Source organism: Anolis carolinensis, chromosome 5 (assembly GCF_035594765.1).
Source record: "Anolis carolinensis isolate JA03-04 chromosome 5, rAnoCar3.1.pri, whole genome shotgun sequence".
Taxonomy (NCBI): Eukaryota; Metazoa; Chordata; class Lepidosauria; order Squamata; family Dactyloidae; genus Anolis; species Anolis carolinensis.
The window spans coordinates 55244639-55266800 of record NC_085845.1 but is presented as its reverse complement, the minus strand read 5'-3'; the positions used below and the strand labels follow the sequence as shown (position 1 = coordinate 55266800).

Sequence of the window (22162 nt, the reverse complement as noted above, 5' to 3'; positions counted from 1 at the left end):
GCCTGAGGACTAGTGATCTTTCAACTAACTATATACGAGGGTTGAATGAAAAGTAATGCCTCCACCTTCATTACTTCGGTTTGGATGGGAATATTTTAATAAATCAAATGCAGAAATGCTCCTTAGAATGTGCTCTTTAACTACCACTATTCACTTTTCCACATAATCACCAGACAATTGGATACATTTCTGCCAACGATGAACAAGTTTTCTGAAGCCGTCACAGAAGTCGACACTGTTTCCGCAACCAGTGTCTCACAGTACCCATCGTAAACAGATCTTCCAATAGCAAAGCAAAGCCATAATGTGACCCAAACGTTCTTGTGAAATGCCAATTATACTTGAAATTTCTCTGAGTGATATGCAATTGTCCTGAATCAATCTGTCAACCTTTTGCTTGTGAAACTTGGTGGTTGCTGTCACAGGACGTCCAACTCTTTGTTGGTCATGTAAGTCAGATGTTCCCACCTCAACATCTTTACATCATCTTGCCCAATGATGCACAGTACTCACATCAACACAATCACCATAAACAGCTTGCATTCTCTGATGAATCTCCTTTGGGGTGACACCTTCTGCTGCCAAGAATTCAGTGACTGCATGTTGCTTAAGTCGCATTGACCGACCGTCTGCACAGGGTTCCATACTTCGCACTTTAACAACACAACCATTCAATGCTAAGGCTTCCTCCCAAATGGAACTGTAGAGGAGAGCCTACTGAACAAGGCAGTACCTGCCGCATACCAGTACTGCCATCCGTTGAGGAGTTACAAAGGTGGAGGCATTACTTTTCATTCAACCCTCGTAGTTATGACAGTGGAAGATAGAAAGGAAAGGTAACCTAAGGTTCACCATCTTATTCCACTGTCATAACCTCAGCTATTCCATTTTGGCAAGGAGAATCCCAACAAATCCTCTGATGCCCTACTTTTCTCAGCTGCTTTTGAAATACCCAATTGTCTCTCCCCATCTTCCATTTCCCCCCTTTTCCTCAGCTTACTTCAATTGTCAAAAACTGAGTTCAAAGTGCAAAAGGAGTTTGCACTCTGTTAATTCAGCAGAATGGAAAGGAAAAGGTGGGAATTTGCCCTTCCTAGTAGAATCTTGTAAAAACAAAGCGCTGTAGTCTTTTCTAGCTTTTGTGATTTTCCTTAGTAATGACTTCGACCACCTTGAAAACATTCTGCTTAGCCATATATGTCCCAGCACAAGTACGCTTGTGCAAAATTTCAGATTAGGTCAGAACTCGGATCTGGACATACAAATTTCGACATATGAAGGTGAATTCCAAGGTAGGCAGGAAAAGTGTGTGTGTGTGGGGGGGGGGGGGAGGGGATTTAGAATTTTAATCACTTACCCATTTTTTTTCAGAAATCTTCTGTAACATTTGGATGTCTCTGAAAGTCAGTTTAATTTTCACAACCATTAAGCAACTTTGGTAAAGCCAAGGGAATGTTTAAAATCTCATTCTTTTGGCCACATTTTCACTGGTGCTGTCAGAAGGGAGGCGGTGGGCATGGCCAATCTTAACTATAGTTTGGGAAGGCCGGCCCCCCAATGGTAGAGATTGCAAAAGACCCTGCTGTAAACTACATTTCCCAGATGGCTGAGGGACCCAAATAGGTGGCTGTAGCAGTCTCTGTTTATAGTTAGTCTAAATATAAAACAAATAAACTGTTTGAATCTGCAAAGAGGTCTAAGGCAAGCAAGCAATAAGCAACTTTTGCAAAGCCAAGAAAACATAAACTGCTTTAAAAAACCCCATACTTTTACATTAGCCTGATTGCCATGAGCAAAACACCCTGGGAGGCAACCAGCCAGCCGTTTAGAGTCAGTAATGATAAAATAAAATGACTGAATCTGCAAAGAGAACTAAAAGTAAGTAATGGTATAAATCTGTGCTAAGCTGAAGTTATATGGTTGATTGTGTGTCACTATTCAAGGGGATTGCTGTTGTCGCTTGTTGGGGGGATAATTAATTTGCTCTAAGCCAATCTCTGTGCTGGGCTGTAAAAAAGTAGTGAACTATATGGATGTGTCTTGAGGGTCCCCTCCAGTTCAATTGGAGAAGCAAATGAATATCAGGAGCGTTTGGATGGTGCCTTTCTGCCCCGAAGAAGGGGGTCAGTTTAGATGTCCCTTGATGGCTTCTGTACTATGATTTCTGTTCTCCAGAAATTTAACACAGTTTGTGCCAAACAAAGTTTATGGAGTAGAACAACTACTTTCAAAGTAAAGACCACACAATGAAACAGGAAATAACACTTTCAAATCAGGAACAGATTTTCTTTATTATTTAAAATGTTTTTCATAAAAACTTTAAAAATTCTCCAAAATTCCGTGGATAAATCAAACATTCTGAAATTTGGTTTGCTAACAGTAATAAATGTGTAGCAAGTATCATTAGGATATCTCAAACAATGAGGGAGAAAGAAGCACCTGAAGTTTCCCCATTAACAATGATGTTTTCCTTAATGCGCATGCGCATTAGCCATTAATGAGGAACTTACAAAAATTCGTAAGTTTCATTATAATTTTGAAATTTCTAGCTGCAAATATCACAATTTGTCCTCCACATGTATATGTCTGATTAATAAACATTTATAAATTTCCAAAGTAGATTATGTACTATAATGTATAGAACTGAGACAAAATATTATGTAATCATGCTTAAAGACAAATCCCATGTTGAGGGCACCATTAAGAAAAGTATTGACACTGTTTGTTTCTGTAGCTCTTGGCTCCATTTAGTCTTAATTCTGTCTAATGTACATTTCTTCTTAATGAAGTTAAAATTATGCCATTCTTCATTAGTCACTTCAGATCTGTGGATCTGGTGTCCCATGACAGAACCTATTGAGTCTCCTGCTGTTACATGGCTGGATATTAAAATAAAATTAAACTGAGTTTATACAATAATGTACTGCATTGAAATCTTCCCGTCAGCTAGCTAATTTATGCGAATGATAATGAAGAATCTAATTTCCTTCGAGCCATAATCATTATGCTTGTGGTGGTCTGCATATTGTTCCATCAGTCAACATAACCCAGTTGCAGATTGACCTTTTCTTAATTTGAGTCGTTTCTTCACGTACCGGCATCTGCCATACCCTCTCATTTTGAAAAAAACAGCATTCTTAATCAACAACCATTAAATCTACAAACAAGTTGCTCAGTATTTAATTTCCTCCTCCTCTTCTTTGTACCTCAATAAAAAGAAAGGGAGAACAAAAAATGGGTGCTCTTTTAATGGCAGAGGAATCCACTGAGAATCCTCAATGACAACAACAAGAGAGAAAATGCCTGTCTCCACAACAGTTGATCCCCTTCCAATAACAACAGTGAAATTTGGTAAGCACACCAAGGAGAAGCTGAACATACGCATCTTGAGTTATTTTTTTACAGGATTCATTCATCTTAATTAATCAAAATCTGTAGTCTATATTAACACAATGACTCACTGGTTGACACCAAGGAGATTATCACATGAGCACTGAGGCTCACATAAGCAGCTCCCTAACAATGTTTGGAAACAATCCTGACTGCACAGCACCATCCCAAACTCACTTCAAACCAGTTTGCAAGCAATTGTTAGGCTGTTTTTCTATACATGGGGGAAGACACATTTTTAGGCTGCAGAAAGTGCTTTGTGTTGGCAGTGGTCTGCCAACTGCTGATGCTAGTTTTAGGGAATAGGTATGGTTGCGGGCAACACTTTCCACAATTTCACTCCCCCGTCCTCAAGGTGCTCTTCATTCCACTTCTGATGAGCATCCAGAAAGCATAGCTATAACTTCCCAATTTCAGCCACTTTCAGCCAGATTTAAAAACAATAATCAGCTAATTCCTGACACTTATAAAGACTACCTCTGTTCCATAAGCATTTCCTTATTGTTTGCAAAACTTCAAAAAAAAAAAATGGCCAAAGTTTCAGCTTCTTTAAGTCTCGGCAGCACAAAACAAGGCTGAATTTACAATACCTTGTTATCTAGTTTCAGAATATGGATTAACTTCATTGATCTGGATTATAGGGCAGTGTAGACTGATATGGTCCAGTTCAATGCAATTCATCCACATTCTGAAACTGGATTATACGGCAGTGTAGATCCAGTCACAAATATACCTCCTCCTTGCAGAATACACTAATGAGGAAAAGGGTGGAAATTGCAAAATGAATCTTTATTTTTTATTTATGAGTATATGTGTGTGTGTATGTGCGCGCACTATCCCTCCAAAATATGTTTGGAGGGATAATGCTTCTTTCCATCAGCCCTGCATATGACTAACTAAGACCTTGGACCATGATCATTTTACATCAACCCCAAATGTTTGATGTAGCATGTCAGAGCATATCAAGTAGTGTTCTTGGGATTAGCGGATCAAGGCAATATAAGTGGTTAACCATGAGATGAAATATTAGCGCAGTTATACAGGATTTAAAAAAATAGCCCAGTGCTCCTTTCGCCTCTCGAATTTACTACTAATATATGGCTATATGGAAACAGGGAAGAGATTTCCATCTCTTGCCAGAGTACTGTGCAAGCCTGTGGTTATTCACAGGTGAGATTCCCTTTGTGATACCAGTAGGCTCTAGCACGGGTGATAATCTGGTCAGCAACTGTATACTTCCATGTTGCTTTCTTAGATGATCTGTGCTTTCATAATCTCTTTCCGTGAGTTATCTGTAAAGATGCTGCAATATCCTACCAGAAAGCCACGTTAACCACAGTTATTGATTTCCAAGGCATCTGATAGAATTTTATGAGGCATGACTGCTACCTTCTGATCCCCCCATTTTTTTGGGCTGCATTTTAACAGAAGAGGTGTGGATCTTTGGCTGTAAGAAGTAAAACATTTTGATCCTCTGAGAGTAAAATATAGGCTTAAAGGAGTATCATTTGAGCTGACTCAATGGGAGATTGTTCACTGCATTAGAATTTGCCTTTCATTGGCCATGGAGGCTGGGGTGTTTGGGGCTAAGAGGTTAAACTTCTGATACTTTTGATTTAGCAACTGACTGATTTTGCTCAAATGTCTTTGGCTGTGAGTTGAACCGGATTTGGGTTCCATGCTGTTCTCATCTCTTACTGTGTTCACTGAAGTCTAATTTGGAAACTTTAATCACTTGCTTCACTTCTTTCCAGGGACCAAATTAAAGGTCTAGACAGAATGTACAACTAGTCCAAATACATTAGTTCATGGAAGCTGTTCCAATCGTGCTACAGATTCAAATCTCCAGACAGATATTAATTGCAAAGAAATATGCAAGTGAAATCCTCCAAATAGGAAAAATAGCTGACAAGTGAATGAATGAGGAAAGCCTGTAAACTCAAATTGATCCATCTTTGGAGCAGATTTTACTCTATAAAAGGTGATTTTTAAACACTTTAAACAAATAAATTGATCCCCTCCCTCTATTCACAAAACCATAAATATTGCTTTTAATTAAAAGTCAGCTTTGTGATATACAATTAAACTTATCTGCTTGTTCCTGAACTTTTCATTGTTCAGGCAAGAGAGGAAGAGGGAACTGCGAAGCAATATAGTTGTATTGATTGGTCAACCCCATTGCTATTGATTTCTATATTTAGATAAACCATTTCTGAAAACAATAAATTACCCTTGCTGCTGTGATAGGTGTTCATTTATCAGCCTAATCCACAGCTGTTGCATGTTTATCTTTGATAGTTCAATCTTTAATTTCCTCCACTACCATGAATAATTTTATCATATGCCCTACATCCCTTTGCTTAATTGATTTCTTATTTTAATGTTTACTTTGTTTCATAATACATTTAAGCAATTAATACATTATTCAGAACTGTTACATCATCCAGGAGGAGGCCACTAGGGGGCACGAGAGAGAGAAGGATAGTCCATTTTGTGGGTTTGCAGGGTGGATTGAAGGAGGAAAACCATTCCGTTTCCCTGTTATTCCCCCACCCATGTCCCCATTGTGGAAACATCCCTCATTTATGATAAGGGAAGGGGAGAGGAGAGGGGGGAATAACCAGGGAAAACAGGGGAAATGGTTTTCCTCCTTCAACTACCCCCTGTAAAATGGACTACCCTTCTCTCTCTAGCACCCCTTAGAGGCCTCTGTCCAGATTATGAAACAGTACCCATTATTTCAATCAGATGTACCCACATTTTTAACTATTTTGGATAAATACGTTGAGTGCATTAGTACTTTTGTTAAACTGCTCCATATTCCAAGAGCTAATAATGAAGGGGAAATTACATCAAAAAGAACTGTGATGAAAATCATCAAAAGAATTCTAATTTTACAATTATTGTATATGATTAGTTTTTATCAAAATGAATACAGTGGCTTTGTCACCATTCTAGTATTAATACATTTAATTCAGAGATTGTCCTTAGGATGCAATTTTATTCTCGGGACACTGTTTCTTTATGTCACTGTATATAATGGGACTTAAGTATTCATGGATTTGGGTATCTATGGGGTCCTAAAACCAAACCGCAGCAGATGCCAATATATTGCCTAATGTCCTAACTTCATGACTTCATTAAGTATGACATATATCTAGGACTGCAGATGTCCTTATGACTAAAAGGCATCAACAAGCATTCAAAGGCATTTCAAAGATAGATATTCAAAACTGAAACTACAATCCTATGTATGCTTGCCTCGAAATAAATATCATTGCAATCAGTAAGATTTCCTCTGGGTAAATATGTATAATAAGCAAGGTCTGACTTTGGTTTCTGTTCCCTTGACAACCAGATTGTTATATAAATTCAAGCAATGGCATTCCTATAGTGGCTAAAAAGATATTGGTACTCTTAAGAGTGGGTCACCAATTGCTTTTGTAAGGGCACCCTTAGAGCTACACTGACTTTTCCTGTTGCAAAAGAGAAGAAGGAAATCACTGCATTATATTTTTCCCTCTTCTTCCTTGAGCTGGCTGATCTTGCCTTTCAATTCAGATGGGAGAAGAGGGAAGTAAATAATAATTTATCCTTACGTTAAAAGCAACAGGAGTTGAATAGTTGATGGTAAGTAAGAGACTGTTTGGGGTGTGCTCACAGTATGCTTATACACACACACACACACACACACACACACATATACTGTGAAATCTGATTTATCTGAATGCTTCATTCACAAAGAAAACTATTCTAATTAGGAAAGAGCAGCTATAAGCACAAATGGGTCGTTGAAATTTTTAACCAGGTACACACTGTTGCAGGATGCAACAACATTTCTTTAAACGGAGTGACAGCCCTAATAATAAAAAAGATGAATATTTATTGTAGTAGAAAAATAATCTGACTGAGCATTTTTATCTGACAGAAGTCACATGAAACAAAAATGGATCTGCTCCTTTGGAGTTATCCATTAAATTAATGAGCACAACAAAAGTCCCTGAATCAGATGATCATTTTTATTTTTAGCAAAATAATAGAGAGAAAAATATATTGTTTACAAAATTCATCCAAGTTTGATTTAGAGGTTAAAAAGCTCTTTTCTCAAATTACCATTTGTTGTTCATTTCAGGGCCCAGCAAGTCCATTCCTGTGTTAATATCAGTGATAAATAATTTTGCTGAAATATCCAATTAGTAGGAGACAAGCTAGACTCTAACATATTGTAAACACAGCAGCTTCACTGTTGCTGAAATTGTATTATAAATAATTATTTGGACTATTATAGAAACTTATCTTGAGGAATTAAAATCGGACTATGAATAATATAAGTAAGATGCTAAAAGATACTGCACAAGATTAAGAGAGATGGGCAGGTTACAGATGAGTTTGTGCGGTAAGGTAAATGAATGCTGCATCTAGAATTGCTTATGTTATTTATGGAATTCCTCACACCTAACAATTATTTTCAACTTCCTCTTAGGGGCCCACTTCCTCTTAGAATTTCAATGAAAAGAATGCACATTCCTATCTAAGAAGTTGCTATTTTTCTTACAGATCTTGTTACATACCATTGTTTGTAGTATTTTTGACACATCCACTTAAGATAAGTAATCCATCATGCTAAGTAATCCATCATGGTCAGTGTTGGAGTCTCCATTCCTTTATTAAAATGGATAGTATTTGTTTTCGTGTTATTAAAAAGGGAGGTGTTTTCTCAACAATTTCAGTACATAAAACTGTGTGGCAAATATGGTCTTGCAATTACAATTTGACACATGCACTCATGCTAAATTGACTTTTTGGGGGAAATCCAGACTTGCAAATTGGTAAGGAACCATTTTGGTTAAAAATATATAAAAATTATTACTTAAATTAGATACTTGTTGGTTGTAAGCTTTAGCTATTTTCATTTTGCATTTTCATTTTAAGGGGGTTTCTTCCAGCCCTAGGATTCTAGAATTATATATCAGGAGTAGGCAATACGGGGTCTAATGGATACACTTTATTTTCTCCCATCCACCATCTCCCATCATTGTGAAAAGATTGATACTGGTTTTTTTTCCTCCATCTGTGATGGATAGAAGATCTAACAACACTTAAATTATATTATGTATATTAGAAATATACATAATATTTGTAATAATAATAATAATAATAATAATAATAATAATAATAATAATACATTTTATTTCTTACCCACTTCAGCCCCAAGACTCAAGGCAAGGTACAACATAGTTAAAATACATAGATAACACATAACACCATTAAAACACATACATTAAAAGACATATGAATAAGGTTAAAATACATTAAAATTATTCATACCAATAAAAAGTTTCAATAAAAGGTAAATTTAAATTCATAGGTTAATACTGACTGAGTAGGCCTGCTGGAAGTGATAGGATTTTAATTTAACAGCTCATTTGGTCAGTTTTTATAGAAAACTATGATTAATGCAATTACTTTCCTCCTTTTTTTTCTTCTGTTTATTACACAGGAATATTAGTGTATGTAAATGAGATACTATTTAGTTTAAAAAATGAAAAATATTTTAGGAAAAATCAGTTTATATTTCTTCTGTCATCCAGCATGCCTGATACTCAAAAGCAAGATTAAAGTTGGTACATAATTTCTTTCATATTGTATATATCAGGTGTATTTGGATTACATTCAGGATTAGCCATGGTTAGAACTGAGCCGCTGAGATCAATGAAATGTAAGCTGTTCAAAACTAAATTATGCCTTATTAATTTAATGGATGAACTCTTCCTAAGTATTTCAGAGTCCAGATCAACATGTTTGAGAGGAACCACAGAGTTTTCCCATCCGTTTGTTCTTCCAAGTAACCAGAAATTGTGTCTCTACCATCTCTAGCACAGTTTTATTCCCTGGTGTTTGCCCAAGCCTGTGTAAAGGTTAAATTACTAAATTACTCCTCACTGGTCTTGACAAAGAAACGAAAGAGTAAATAACCACAGCTGTGTCAAGATGGACGACAAATAATTATTGCAATGAGATTGCTTTTCATATTTGTAGACAACTTCTGCATCAAATAAAACCTGTTTTCCTCTTGTATATAATGTTTGGGAGCATGCAAAGAACTCATGAGTTCAGTATTTTACTTATGCATTTGTTTGAAGGAAAGACGGAGTTAAAATGCATAGGCAGAAAAGTTGGATCTCCATTTTCTAAGTGATCTGATCCATACAACAGCAGATATTGTTTTGAAGCTTGTAAGCTGAAATGTGAAACAACAGCTGTTTATATTGGTCTCATTGAATTTCACAATGAATGTTATGTCTGCAGTAATACAACGCTCTCCTTGACAGCATGTAAAAATGGATAGTTACTACTGACTTCCATGAATGTGCTTCTCAGTAACTCATTAAATATCATTTCTGGTTTTGTCCAAATATTCTTTTAAAGTTTTTATTGGATAAGAACGAACCATGGTTGTAAAACTGATATGATTTTCTTGTGTTACATGAAAAAAAAAAAGAAAATGGATGGGAAATGCAATTCAGTTAATATTCTAGAAGCACAAGACTGAGCTTGATCCAGACATATAGATAATCAGCAGGTGTATCCACACTGTAGAATTAATGCAGTTTGGCACCACTTTAGCTCCTAGTGCTCAATGCTATGGAATCCTGGGAGTTGTAGTTTGGTGAGGCACCTCTACTCCTTGGCAGAGAAGACAAAATGTTTTGTAAAACAACAGCTTCCATGATTCCATAGCACTGAGCCAAGGCACTGCAGAATTATAGCAGCTTAATACCACTTTACTTACCATGGCTCTATCCTATTGAATCCAGGGGAAAATGTAAATATCCCACAAATTGCATATCCCAGGATTTCATTGAGAAAACATGAACAAATTCTTATACACACTGCCCATATCTTGTTTGTAGTGGAGCCCCTGACTGTTGTACGGAGCCCAAAGGGTTTCGCGGAGCACACTTCGAGAACTAGATCATCTGCTTTGAACTGAATTATATGAGTTTACACTGCCATATAATTTAGTTCAAAGCAGATAATTTGAATTTTATATGGCAGTGTAGATGGAGCCTCAAAGGGAAACCAAAGAAGAAAGATTTAACTTGAACTAGATAGGGTTATGCTCACCCTGAAGATACACATTTGAGTTTGGGTTTATTGGATCCAGCCCTGAACTTGGATGGCCAGGTTTTGATAATGTCCATAAACACATGAGAACAATTAAAGATAATATGCTAAAAGTGCCCATTCCTAACAACATTTGATATATGTTCTAATTCAACATGGATCACTATAACATACTGCACATGAGGCTGACCCTGAAGAATATTCAGAGATGTCCAGTGGTCCAAAAAGCTGTATTGCTTACTGGGACTGATTACAAGAAGCATATTACAAGAGCTCTGCAAGTTATCTGTCTCTGAGTACAAAATGGTAGATCTGAAATAGGAAGTCTTTAATAGCTTGGCTTCAGGTTATCTGAAGAAGTGTACCCACCCATATGATCTCTGAGGTCTTTGGTGGAGAAATTTCTCTCTGTCTGACCACCATCAAAAGCACATTTGTGAAAAGATGAAGGAAAATCTCCTGGGAGGCTGCTCCTAGGGTATGAAATTCCCCTTTTCAAGAGGCTAGATTAGTATTTTCCTTGCTGTCCTTTTACTGGCAAGGACAACTTCTGTCGTTTCAACAGGCTTTTAGAAATAGAAAAAGTGACATTTACAAGAAAAGAGTTTTCTTAAGTGTGCTGTAATGCTTTTATTTATAAACAGGGTTGTTTTAAATCATTTAATTTTATAGAGTTTAAATCTGTTTTAAACAACTTTTTATATAATTTAATGATATGTGTTTTATGTATTTCCTTTTAACTTGTAAGTTGTCTTTTGGGGGAAAGCAGTGTATAAATGAGGCAATATAAGACAATATTCAGAAAGCTGATTGTATTGTTATGTTATGAGGGAAACAGACAGAAGAAATGTTCCTGTTTGTTGCTTTATCTGTCACTAATGGTCCTCTTTTCGTGGAACATCCAAAGCAATTCCCAAATCAAACAGAACTACTGAAAGGCGCAGGTTTTTAAACATCAAGATAGATTGCAGAAAAAAAACCTCATTTTTTTCACGATGGAGGTTTGCTGGTTTCAATCAAAGGCATTTTCCTAGTTTTGATGGGACGGGAAGCAAAGGGCATTTATGCTAAACATTAAGTTTTTTTTTAAAGAACTCTGCACCATTAAAAAGAATGCATTCCCATGCACATCTTCAGAGCCAATACTGAACAAAGTGTTATCGAGCACACCTACCCCCACCCCCAATAAAAGGGAGACATCGTTTGACCCTGAAATAGAGTTATAGTTTCCCAAGGTCAGGGTGAGCTCCTGGTCTTTAGCCCAGCTTCTATCTACCTAGAAGTTTGAAAGCAAAATGTGAGTAGGTACCGCTAAAAGTTGGGAGGCATTTTAAGGCACACATAAGGAAATGAAAAGATAATTTACATATAAGTATTCACACTACCTTATGCCTTATTTATGATTATATTGATGTAAAGAAAACATAGGTATCCTGTTTATATAATGTCCTCACAGGGTACTCACTTTTATAATGACATCAATTATAACAAATACACACTGTTATAAGTCACACAAGAACATATGATATAAAGTCTGTATATATTCACTATACTGATGCAGGTGGTATTCAAGAGTTCAACAAAGGTGATAACGGTGGTATCTTGTAGTTCAAGAATAAACACAACAAGGTAATCCTAGGTACGCAGTCCTTGTTTCGGTATCTCCTTCAGGTATTGTTCTTCCTGAGTATAATTTGAAAGGTACATAAAAGTCTCTAGTTTGTTATGTGTAAATGGCTCTGCTGAGATTTCTCAGTACATCAGTACTCCTGTACTGTAAACATAGGAAAAGAAAAATCCAGAAATACAGCTAGAAAACACCAAAATAGACATGCAAAAAGCACCCCCCTATGATATACAGTATAGAGTCCCACTTATCCAATGCTTGCTTATCCAACATTCTGGATTATCCAACACATTTTTGTAGTCAATGTTTTCAATATATTGTGATATTTTGGTGCTAAATTCGTAAATACAGTAATTACAACATAACATTACTGCGTATTGAACTACTTTTTCTGTCAAATTTGTTGTATAACATGATGTTTTGGTGCTTAATTTGTAAAATCATAATCTAATTTGATTTTTAATAGGCTTTTCCTTAATCCCTGCTTATTATCCAACATATTTGCTTATCCAACATTCTGCTGGTCCGTTTATGTTGGATAAGTAAGACTCTACTGTATAACCATAATATCAACATATTTTAAGAAAATGTAGACTTACATGTGGTCAGCTGTGCACTGATGTATTCAAGTGTTACAATTGCGAGCACCAGATAATCTACTGCTTGTCTTAATATACTAAGGTAACCTATAGGAAGCAGGTGAAATCAAGTCTATCATTTAACCCTTGGGGGAATACAGAATCAAGTTTAATAGTCCAATAGGTCTTCCTTTGTGCAATAAACCTTTTTGTGTCTCCACAGAGTTTTGCTTTCTCTAATGCAAAAAAACTTAAAACTGTCACAGGAATGGGATTTCTCATGAAAATGTGTATAAAGAGTGAAATCCATGCACCCATTTTTGATCCTCGATCGGTGGTCATGCATCCACGTTTTTAAGGCTCTCATGGTCATTCCTACATATAACATATTGCATGGGCATACAATCACATATATAGCATTCTCTGAGGCGCAAGTTGTCAATTGTCTTAGTGTGATTCTAAAATGTAACCTTGGGTGTGAGTCAGGCCTGTAGCCAGGATTTTGATTCAGGGAGGGCTGGGGTTTTGATTCGGGGGGCGGGGCTGAGCCTGGGTGAGAGAGGATCTACCCTAGCAAACCTTTTGTATCATTATCCCAATACCCCCGTGCATATGGGATATATTGAGCATGGCGATCAGATCATGATATGAATAAACACAACAGTTTAAATAATAAATGTAAGGCCTTCTTGTGGACCACCCTGAGAATTTCGGGGGGGGGGGGAGTGAAGCCCCTCAATCCTCTGCCCTGGCTACGTGCCTGGTGTGAGTAATGTTTAATTCTTAAAGCTTGATTGCAACAATTGCAGTGGCTGCAAGGAAAATGGCCTATGATATCTGTCTTCTCTGTCCTGGTGGCAACAGTTAGGTCTGAATGGACCAGAATTTTTAAAAAGTTTTTAGATCTTTTATGGGCCACCATGGGCACTTGCTTGCATACACTAATGTCCTGTAATAAGTGCCAGTGTTTGTTAATGGTCTTACGAATTTTAGAAGAATAAGGTGTAAGGGTGAGTGGCCAAATAATGCGATCATTTTTGTGTGTGTGTTGTTCTTGTAGTAATTCCCTTCTATCTGTCTGTTGAGCCTTTCTAATAGTTGTGCTTTCTTAAAATCTTCTGTTTTTGTACTATACCATTTGACTTTTCATAGATACGTAGACATCTGTACATATCTACAAATAAGGAAATGCCAGAAAATGTTGGTGATTCAATTAAGGAGGAAGTTTGCAAACAAAGCTCTTCAGCAGGAAGATGGAGTGACAGCACCCCGCCCCCATGGCTGAAACCGAGCATAAGCCTCCAAGATGCCGAAGATGGGAAAAACCTATATATACCTTTATCTATGTACATTTCTCTGTCTTGTCAGTGTATAAACAACATTGAATGCTTGCCGCATATGTATGTTCTGTGATTCGCCCTTAGTCCCCTTCGGGGTGAGAGGGTAGAATATAAATACTGTAAATAAATATATAAATAAATAAGGACATGAGGCTAAGATAAACTGCAACAGTCCCCATCCATGATATGAGGCCTTCCGACCACCACCCTTTCTGGACCAGCAGCAAAACCCAACTTCATGAAGCCCATTTCCCTTTCCATGTACATATTTTGGCTCAGCTGTTTAATTTAAGTCAGTCCGGATCAGCACATAGGCGGAGAGGACCACCATTCCTCAGGATATGGCAGGGTCGAGTGTGGGTCGCCTGGAGCTGAGCGCACCTGAGGGTCCCCACCGGTGACACTCAAGCTTACCAAATGTTTGTCCAGGTCCTGATGCTGCAGTGGCCAAAGGAAGCTTCCTGCTTCCCAACTGCTAACAGATCCACACCAGTGATCATCCAAAGAAAGCCTAGCCCTGGTGCAGATCTCTCTAGGGACACACAACCATCATTATAGCAAAACTGACACATAATTCCTATGATGCTACAATGTATCTCTATTTTTGTGCACGCAGAACTCGAAAAGTAGTTGGCTGATCAACTTGAAATTTTGACACAACATGACATACCAATACACATGTTTTAGTTTAGGGAAGTGAAAACCACGGATGATAGGATATGCAGTACTTTCAATCACTTCACCTCCCACAGACCACTGCGACTTGCACCAGTGACAGATCAGGACCAAACCTGGCACAGAGACCCCCATGCCCCACTTTATGTCCAGGTGCGGTTAGGGCAAGACAAACAACAGATGATGGGATTTGCAATACCTTCACCCAAATCAGACCACTGCAACCCCCACGAATGACGGACCTGGGCCATATTTGGCACACAGACACCCCATTACTCACTTCACGTCCTGGTGCTGATAGGAGGAGGATGGACCATGAATGATGGGATTTGGAGTACTTTCACCCAATTCAGCTCCAACGTCAACAAACAACTGAGATCCACACAAATGATGGACCTTGACAAAACTTGGAACACAGACTCTCCATGACCAACAGAAAATACTGGAGAAGTTTGGGGAATATTGACCTTGATTGATGGAATTTATAGTTCACCTGCATCCAGATAAACTGTGACCCCCCCCCCCCCCCACTGACAATGGACTGGGACCAAACTTGACACAGACAACCCCCATGACCAACTGAACATACTGCTGTAGTTTATGGGCATTGACCTTGATTATGAGAACTGTAGTTCACCCTTATTCAGAGTGCACTAAACCCAGCCAACAACAGATCTGGGCCAAACCTGGCACACAGACCCAACATGGTCAACTCTACATACATGCAGGAGTTGGGGGTGATTGCCCTGAGAATCCTACTCATTCCGACTGACATGGTGTTCGAGTTCACACGACTTCAACTTTCAATACGCCTTGCGATCGCAATGACTATCAATAAAGCACAGGGGCAATCTTTGCAAGTGTGTGGTTTGAAATTAGAAAACAATTGCTTCTCTCATGGGCAACTCTAAGTCGCATGCTCCAAAGTCGGTAAACCGTCTAATCTTACTGTTTATGCAGAAAAAAAGACAAACCAAAAATGTAGTCAATCCACTATCTACTGAGCAGCAGCAAAGCGTGGACGGTTTAACTAGCATATTTATAAAAAAGGAAATGTGTGTTTTTGTGATTGCTAGTCTTTACCTGTCTTGTGTACTGTATTCCGCAAGTGGGAGGTCTGCTTTTTATTACCAAACCTGTATAGGTTGGAATTTGTACCAGCTATCTTATAAACTGCAGGAATGTTTGCAAACAAACCAAAACACAAAACAAAGGAAGGATAGCAAATAGAAATGCTTACTAAAGGAGGGAAATCCCAATTAATTTTGGGAATTAGCAGTAAAACTGTGCGATTCTGTGCATTTTTTTTTAAAAAAGGAAATGAATGGGAAGAGAGAGGAAAGTGACTAGCATGATGGCCAAGGTGAAATGAAGCAGTTTGAAGTGATACCCACCCAACATGTCCACAGTTGCATATCACTGTCTCCAAACTAACTGCAGAAGCATTTTTACATTATCGCACCACCTTGAAGAGTGATTCAAAGCTTTGAACACAGATTCAAAGTACTTTCAGCTACCTAAAAATGGGTGTTCCCAATTTATAGAAAAGTATTCCTGTGGCATGAGTTAAAAACTGATTTGGAGTGATTCCTCAATGATGTCATGCCTTCTTTTTCACGTCTGTAGAGCTTCAAATCTGTGTCACAAATTGCCTATGATAATATTCAGAGATATTTGAACCAAACTGTCAGGGATCCTCAAACATTAACATATAAAAAGAAGAAAATTGAAAGCAGTTGAACAGCAGCCATGTTTTCCAGCTTGCTATTGTTTTGAAAAGATGTCCATGTGTTTTATTTATGACATTGAAACTACAGTGAGACACACTTAGTGTACACCCACTAAAATCAATGGGACCTAATTTAGTCATGACTAACTAAAGTCTGATTGATTTCAAATGCTCTTTCATCTGGACTCATCTCTCAAATATATAATCACTCCATTCTTGTTTGCCATTTAAATCAGGTCGGACAGTTCAGTGCTATAGTAAATAAATACAATGTATTACCTCCACGAAAAATCAATATATTGTTTGATTCAGTCTTTTAATTAGGCTTCTTAAATGTCATCAATAGTACTGTCTGCATTACAGCAAGTAAAAGATATTGCCACTATTCTGGTGTATTACATACTGATTTTGATTTAAATCTCACTGAACGTGGTCTTTTTATTTCTTATAAGTTACCATCTCTCCCCATGCTGTTTAGGGAGATAGACTACTTCTGTTAAAGATACATTTGTGGAGTTTGTTTCCAAAAGGTACCAAATCCATCTGAACTAACTTTACAAAAATCGGAAATAACATATTGAAGATAATACTATTAATAATAATACACTTTATTTATATTCTCCTCTAGGGGACTCAGAGCGGATTACTGCATTTACATAGGCAAACATTCGATGTCTTTACAGTCAAATACAAATGAGACATGCAAGCAAAGGCAGAGGCTTCTCCTTTCATTTCCAGCTTTCTGGAAGTGATGCTCATATCAAGCCGAGGAGCCTGCATTGTCACCTCCTGGTCATGTGGCCGGCAAGATTGCTTGGAGCATCTCTTTGACTTTTCCCAAAGAAGCGATACCTATTTATCTACATTTACTCACATTTGCATGTTTTCAAAATGCTAGGTTGGCAGGAGCTGGAACTGAAAGACGGGAGCTCACCGCGTCTCACAGATTCGAATGGCCAACCTTTGGGTCAGCAGTTCAGCCAACTTTCAGATCAGTAGTTCAGCGGCACAAGGGTTTAACCCATAGTACCACTGCGGCTATGTATACTTTATAGCAACAGTATGCATATTATATATTAAAGATATATCATTGAATAGTAAAGTTAGAATGATATATGCCATTGTATTTCTAATTTTTATATATGGTTGTGAAAGCCAGACAATGAAGAAAGCCAAAAAGAAAAACTCATTTGAAATGTGGTGCATTTTAGGATTTTAGGAAAGCTAAAAAGACAAATAAATGGATCTTAGAGTAAATAAAGTTTGACCTCTCCTTAGAATCTAAGATGACTAAAGTGAGACTATTATAGTTTGGCCATATTATGAGAAGAGATGATTCACTAGAAAAGACAATAATGCTTGGCAAGGCAGAAAGTCCTAGGAAAAAAGGAAGACCTAATTCCAGATGCATAGATTCAAGCTGTGGTCCTGAGTCTGGTGAACCTAAATAGGACTAGTGATGGTAAAATGATCTGGAAATCTCTCATTCATAGGGGCATCATGAGTTGAAATTGACTTGATTTGTAATTATCAGCAAACCAACTGAATTTAGTATGGCTCAAACAATTAAGGGAAGAGTAGCAACCATCTCAACCTTAATACTATCTCCTAAGATACTTTTAAAAGCACAGGGGAAATGTCTGGTCTGAGTCAGGTTTAAAAAACCCGGGTCAGGCCAGACATCTATCTCCACACCGGCAAAAAAACCCTCTGCACTTTCTGGGAGGGGGGAGTCCAGATGCCAATACACGAATTCCCCCCCCCCCCCCCCCCCCGAAAAAATTACTTCCCCGTCCACCATTACCCTGCTGCCGACTCTCTCCTGGCATGTAGAAATGATGGGCCAGGAGAAAGGGAGCAGGAGGAAAATGACTCCTGGCCCCCCTTGTCCTGACGCGCCATTTTTATGTGCCAGGAGGGGGTTGGCAGCAGGGTAACGGCAGGCGGGCAGGTAATTTTTTTAGCTTTTAAGGCTTTTTAAGGGGTTTTGGGCAAGGAGGGCTGTCTTCGTTTCCCAGGCTCCAGGAGCCCGGACATCCTGAATCAACTTGTGGATTGGACCCAGTAGTCACGCACAGCGATCCCTGGGCCCAATCCACACAGGACCCACAGCTGGAAAAACCCAAGTCTTCTGAAAGACCCAGGTCTTTCAACGTGTCAAATTAATTAGGCACAAAGTAGGGTTTTCTTGTTTTGTGCTGAATTAATTCGCTTTTACCTGAGGTGTTGTTTGGACGCGCCAGGTAAAAACGTGGGAGCTTGCGCATTTTGCGAGCTGTCTGGATGCACCTTAGATATAATCACAGAACACACCATTTGCTTCATATATGTTTGCTTTTGAAACAATCATTTTGGGTTAAGATGACTTTGCTCCAAAATGGAGCACAGAGACCTACCAGTAAAATCTTCCCACTTGCCAAAAGAAGCAGAAAAATACTCATCTTTGTTCATCGGTAAACAAACTGTACTCTTGAGAACCAGTATACTTTTGTTGAAACACACACAACTCAAGGACCTCAAGTTTGGAAAAATAACTCTACTTGAAATGAGTCATTGGGCTGATCCTATTGAAGCTTGTTGCTTAGGACTGTATAGTACGAGAAAGAAAAGGAAAGGATTTTTCTCAGTGTAGATCAGGGGTCCCCAAACTTTTTAAACAGGGGGCCGGTTCACGATCCTTCGGACCGTTGGAGGGCTGGACTATAGTTGGCCACCGAGCAATAACAACAACAACAACAACAACAACAATAATAATAAAAAAGAGGGTTGGAATAGACCCTTTGGGCCATTGAGTCCAATCCCCTTCTGCCTTTGTGCACCGAAAGCACAAGCAAAGCACCCCTGACAGATGACCACCCAGTCTCAATGTTAATAATAATAATAATAATAATAATAATAATAATAATAATAATAATAATAATAAAGAGGGTTGGAAGCAACCCCTTGGGCCATTTAGTCCAACCTCCTTCTGCCTCTGTGCACCAGCAAAGCATCCCTGACAGATGGCCACCCAGCCTCAATGTTAATAATAATAATAATAATAATAATAATAATAATAATAATAATAATACAGGCTTTTGGAACACAATACTCCTGACCTCACAATCGTGTTAAAAAACAAAGTATGGATTGTCAATGTTGCAATCCCAGGTGACAGCAGGATTGAGGAGAAACAACTGGAAAAGCTGACACGATATGAGGATTTCAAGATCGAATTACAAAGACTCTGGCACAAGCCAGTCAAGGTGGTCCCAGTGGTAATTGGCACACTGGGTGCAATGCCTAAAGACCTTGGCCTGCACTTAAACACAATCGGCGCTGACAAAATTACCATCTGCCAGCCACAGAAGGCCATCTTACTGGGATCTGCACGCATTATTCGCCGATACATCACACAGTCCTAGACACTTGGGAAGTGTCTGACGTGTGATCCAATACAACAGCCAGCAGAGTGTCTGCTGTGGACTCATCTTGTTGTGTTTCTAATAATAATAATAATAATAATAATAATAATAATAATAATAATAATAATAATAATAATAATGGTTGTAAGAGAAGAAGAGACCCCTTGGGTCATTTAGCCCAACCCCCTTCTGCCCTTGTGCCATGGGGGCCGGATAAATGACTTCGATGGGCCGCATCCGGCCCCCGGGCCTTAGTTTGGGGATCCCTGGTGTAGATTATACAACAAAATCCTATTTGTTGATATTGGCAAGCATGTGAGCGTTTCGTATTATTTCTTGCTAGGTTTTTTGTGGGGTGGGAGGATTTGCTTGTCATTGTACAGGCAATAGGTGGTTTAAAGAATTAAGTGTGTTTTATTAAATTCCACAGTGCCCTTGAATTAGCAATATTTCATGCCATTTACTATAAGTAGAAAAATTCACTGGTGAGAGACTTCATTTGGGTTTATATAGCAGATTCATGGGAGATAGCTAGCCACTAGAGTTGTGCATTTATGTTGAATTGCTATTCGTTTTGTGTAGTTTAATTTGTGTAGTTTCATTTTCGTATTTGTGTCCCGCTAACAAAAAATGGGACCCTAAATGACATGAATTTCCATCTGGCTAATGAAAAAAACCCATTTTTTTCCAGACCATTGGCTGCAATGGGAGGGCTTCTGAGGCTCACCCCCCCCCCTCCCGCTCAGTTTTTGAGCTAGAGGGGTGAAAGTTGCCACACATGGAGGGCATTTCAGCCCAAAAGCAAGGGAAAGCAGGGTGATAGAAGGCCAGGGGAAGTGAGGCCCCGAGCCGGAGGCTGCCGAAGCCGGCCTCAGAGGCAAGAGCCCTAATGGGGCCGGGTGTAGCTCTCTCACTGGGAGAGGGCAGAGACCCTGAATTGGCCTCAAGAGAAAAGCGAGGCATATATATACACACACACACACACACACACACATATGGCCCCGTAAGGCCAAAGCAACCCTCCCAATGTAGCTGGGAGGCAGGAAGTGCCCTAGCAAGGACTGGGGCTGGAAAAAAGCCTGCTAACAGAAAATGTATTTTTGTGGCTCTGGGAGGGTGCTTTGGCCTTCCAGGGCCTTGCTCTGGCCTCTTTTCCTTTTTCTTTCTTTAGGCTGCTTTGCTCTTCCCAGAAATGGTGGGAGGGCTGCTTGGGCCTTCCCAGGCCTTACGTGCCGGGAGGAGGTGGTAGCTCCAAAGTGGCCTAAAGAAAGAAGAAGGGAAAAAGGCCTGAGCAAGGCCCCGGAATGCCAAAGCACCCTCCCAGAGCCACAGAAATACTGCGCCGGAGCTGCTGCGGCTTAGGTCCGCCACTGCTTGGGTCTGCCGCCACTGTTCTGTCCTTGCTGCTGTCCCAACAATGAAAAGCAGGCCTGCTGCCTGCTCTGGCCCTCTGGTCGGCCTTAAATGGGGCTGCCTAGGCTGGCCTGCTGCTGATTGGTCAGGAGGCCAGGTGGCGGGGGAATTTCCCACCACACAGGGGGCTTCTGGGAAGAAGAAGAAGCCCCCTACAGCGCCATGATGAGCTGCAACGGCCCTTGCATGGTAAGTCGGGCAATGGAAAGTATTAAGGCCCATTGGTACACATCAGCTGTAGTGGGAAAGCAGCATCCCTCTGTCATCACGAAAGGAAAACGAAAGCAAGCACGATAGCTGCAACTTTCATTTTTGTGTCATTTCTTCATTTCTTACGAAAATGTCACCATTCGTTTTGTGTAAGCGAATGGTCAAAACAAAACAACAGCATGAAGGAAGTGAAGGAAAAATTTTCACGTACACCTCTACTAGCCGCTGGGAATGGAACTCTGAATATAGCCTATCCCATACCATATCATATTTTAATTAAAAAATAAAGTCAGTTGAGCCTCCCTTATCCAGAAATACAAAATATCGCCAATCTCAAAATGTTTTGCCACCAGCCACCCCACCCACTTCTATTTCTGGGGAAAGGGGTCTTGTCACATATCCAGTACCCATTGACTTTACTCAAGGAGCCTTCACGGGAGGAAGAGAATGGTCTTTGAGAGTGACCTCCCAGCTAGCTCTTTCCCACATATTGTCCAGTGAAAGCTGTTGATTGATTTTCTACTCTTGGTGTGATTTTTGTGCACAGGTGATCACTGTCTGAGCAACAACATGGGGAACTCTGTAGACTGAGAGTGCTTCCAAACAGAGGCAAAAAATCCCTGGACCTGAGAACAGGTCCACACACAGACCTGTCAGTCCCAGGAAAT

The 22162-nt window shown here is 39.2% G+C and overlaps 1 long non-coding RNA gene across 1 annotated transcript; it reads left to right on the top strand.

The window, feature by feature from the left end:
* The first annotated feature begins 1009 nt into the window (after positions 1 to 1009).
* Positions 1010 to 15594, top strand: LOC134299207 (uncharacterized). Its single transcript, XR_010006374.1, has 2 exons — positions 1010 to 1292; positions 13876 to 15594. It is a non-coding gene; the product is annotated as an uncharacterized LOC134299207 (long non-coding RNA).
* Positions 15595 to 22162: the final 6568 nt, after the last annotated feature.